The sequence below is a fragment of the Oncorhynchus gorbuscha genome, linkage group LG07, assembly GCF_021184085.1.
Source record: "Oncorhynchus gorbuscha isolate QuinsamMale2020 ecotype Even-year linkage group LG07, OgorEven_v1.0, whole genome shotgun sequence".
In the NCBI taxonomy this organism is placed as follows: Eukaryota; Metazoa; Chordata; class Actinopteri; order Salmoniformes; family Salmonidae; genus Oncorhynchus; species Oncorhynchus gorbuscha.
Window position 1 is genome coordinate 78,663,211 of NC_060179.1, and position 3,347 is coordinate 78,666,557.

Sequence of the window (3,347 nt, forward strand, 5' to 3'; positions counted from 1 at the left end):
GTAGAGCATGGCGCTTGTAACGCCAGGGTAGTGGGTAGAGCATGGCGCTTGTAACGCCAGGGTAGTGGGTTCGATCCCCGGGACCACCCATACGTAGAATGTATGCACACATGACTGTAAGTCGCTTTGCATAAAATCATCTGCTAAATGGCATATATTATTATTATCATATATTAGAACTGCAATATCCACAATCCCAAGCATCTCAGAAAGATAGCAAGGTACCAAAAAAAGAAACAGTTTGCAGAAACATCCCAGGCCAATCAATATTTACTTAGTGTGGTAAAACCACAACAGCGGTGGCAATGACCCCCCGTGATGGAGCAGAGACTAAATACGGCACAGGAAGTGACAACGGAGTGAGAGGATGGAAGGACAGAAGGAGGGGCAGTAGGACGCCCCAAAACTCACCAGTCTGTTGACGAGGGGAACCCCGAAATGCCAGATGTGCTCGTTGAGCAGGCCGCTGTACACCACGTTGCCAAAGAGAGCAATGGTTCCGTGCTGCTTACACAAGCCACTTCCTGGTTTGGTTTCTATGGAGACAGAGATACATGCGAGTTACATAGAAATATTGGTAAACATGCCGAAAAACATTCAATGTTCCGTCATACAACATATATATATATAAAACACTGGTAAAACCTTAAGAGGATAAACAGGTGTTGTGGCAATACAAGTGTCTAATCCACGCTCACTGACAATTCTGAGCTATTTTCCAACACTTGACCCAGGGTTGGTTATTGACCTGTCTAACATCAGCTCGCTTGCACTGAGATGGGAGGGGTGGAAATAGTGTAGGTGTGTCCTTACAAACAGGCACTAAACTGACCATTTATAAGTAGAGACAGTTAAGACTGACCAAAAGCTAGTTTTAGTGATAACACATGTAGGTTAAAACAGCTAGTTTTAGTGATAACACATGTAGGTTATGACAGCTGGTTTTAGTGATAACACATGTAGGTTAAAACAGCTAGTTTTAGTGATAACACATGTAGGTTATGACAGCTGGTTTTAGTGATAACACATGTTGGTTAAAACAGCTGGTTTTAGTGATAACACATGTAGGTTATAACAGCTGGTTTTAGTGACCTGGGCCCTGACAGTAAATCTCAGTAAGACCAAAATAATGGTGCTCCAAAAAAGGTCCAGTCGCCAGGAACACAAACACAAATTCCTTATACATACATTGACCTAAACATCAGCACCACAGGTAACTTCCACAAAGTTGTAAACAAACTGACAGACAAGGCAAGAATCTTGTGTCCTTTACCATTTGTACATTGTTAAAACACTGTATATATATATATAATATGACATTTCTAATGTCTTTATTGTTTTGAAACTTCTGTATGTGTGATGTTTACTGTTAATTTTAATTGTTTATTTCACTTTATATATTCACTTTATATATTATCTACCTCACAGAGGCTGTTAAAAACACTGAGAGAGGGAGAGAGAGAGGAGAGAGAGAGAGAGAGAGAGAGAGAGAGAGAGAGAGAGAGAGAGAGAGAGAGGGAGAGAGAGAGAGAGAGGGAGGGAGAGAGAGAGGGACATAGACAGAGAGAGAGACAGAGAGAGAGACGTAGAGAGAGAGAGAGAGAGAGAGAGAGAGAGAGAGAGAGAGAGAGAGAGAGAGAGAGAGAGAGAGAGAGAGAGAGAGAGAGAGAGAGGGACATAGACAGAGAGAGGGACATAGACAGAGAGAGGGACATAGACAGAGAGAGGGACATAGACAGAGAGGGGGACATAGACAGAGAGAGGGAGAGGTGGACTGAGTTAATAAACAGCGAACATCATGGACAGTTTTTGGAGTCAGGGCTTACAAACTGCAGATGGAGAGAGATATGGAAAGGAAAACCTAGCCATTTACCCAAACATTCCACCAAAATGTGTGTTCCACATTTAACCTGGAAAACATCAACATTCTCTCTCTCTCTACATTATTAAAGGGACTTGGGATGCATCTGAAATGACACCCTATTACCTACATAGTGGCCATAGGGTTCTGGTTAAAAGTAGTGGACTGTATAGGGGATAGGATGCTGTTTGGGAAACAGACATAGTAAAACCACGACCATTAAAAGTGCTTGGCACACACAAGCACTTTACAGCGGTACGGCCAGTCAGGTCATTAAGGATCGCAGTCGAAAGTGGACGTCTGTCCATGTCATGAGGACGTTAGAAAATGCCTTCAAAACCGTCCACTAGGGGCAACAGTGAGGGATATTACCATCAAGTCGTAGTGGGTTTTGCTACGTTGTTGTGGACAGGGGTGGTGGATGGGAGGAACACCATGAACCTGGATCAGAAGGTTGTGGATGGGAGGAACTCCATGAACCTGGATCAGAAGGTTGTGGATGGGAGGAACACCATGAACCTGGATCAGAAGGTTGTGGATGGGAGGAACACCATGAACCTGGATCAGAAGGTTGTGGATGGGAGGAACACCATTAATCTGGATCAGAAGGTTGTGGATGGGAGGAACACCATGAACCTGGATCAGAAGGTTGTGGATGGGAGGAACACCATGAATCTGGATCAGAAGGTTGTGGATGGGAGGAACTCCATGAACCTGGATCAGAAGGTTGTGGATGGGAGGAACACCATGAACCTGGATCAGAAGGTTGTGGATGGGAGGAACACCATGAACCTGGATCAGAAGGTTGTGGATGGGAGGAACACCATGAATCTGGATCAGAAGGTTGTGGATGGGAGGAACACCATGAACCTGGATCAGAAGGTTGTGGATGGGAGGAACACCATGAACCTGGATCAGAAGGTTGTGGATGGGAGGAACACCATGAACCTGGATCAGAAGGTTGTGGATGGGAGGAACACCATGAACCTGGATCAGAAGGTTGTGGATGGGAGGAACACCATGAACCTGGATCAGAAGGTTGTGGATGGGAGGAACACCATGAACCTGGATCAGAAGGTTGTGGATGGGAGGAACACCATGAACCTGGATCAGAAGGTTGTGGATGGGAGGAACACCATGAACCTGGATCAGAAGGTTGTGGGTTTGATCTCAGTCATAAACACAGTTATTGATTTTATATTTTAACCCTTTAATCCCAAACCATAACCCTTTGGAATGAGTGACTAAACATAATGTTTTGTCTGAGATGATTCTTTACCGAGTCAAGTAGATTTGTCCAGGCGTCAATTGTTCCTTGACTAACACCATTCATTCTCGTTGTTGATAAGGATAATGTAATAACTTGTAACAGTAACTGTATCCCTGGCGGATTGTATCCCCTGGCGGATTGTATCCCCTGGCGGATTGTATCCCCTGGCGGATTGTATCCCCTGGCGGATTGTATCCCCTGGCGGATTGGGTTGAG

General features: G+C 44.6%; 1 long non-coding RNA gene across 1 annotated transcript in view; it reads right to left on the minus strand.

Annotated features, from left to right (window-relative positions):
• Positions 1–439: 439 nt before the first annotated feature.
• LOC124039376 overlaps positions 440–3,347 on the minus strand; it is a 653,822-nt gene continuing 650,914 nt past the window's right edge. Inside the window, exon 5 of the long non-coding RNA XR_006839558.1 lies at positions 440–536. This is a non-coding gene — a long non-coding RNA (uncharacterized LOC124039376). The remainder of the gene's footprint in view (positions 537–3,347) is intronic.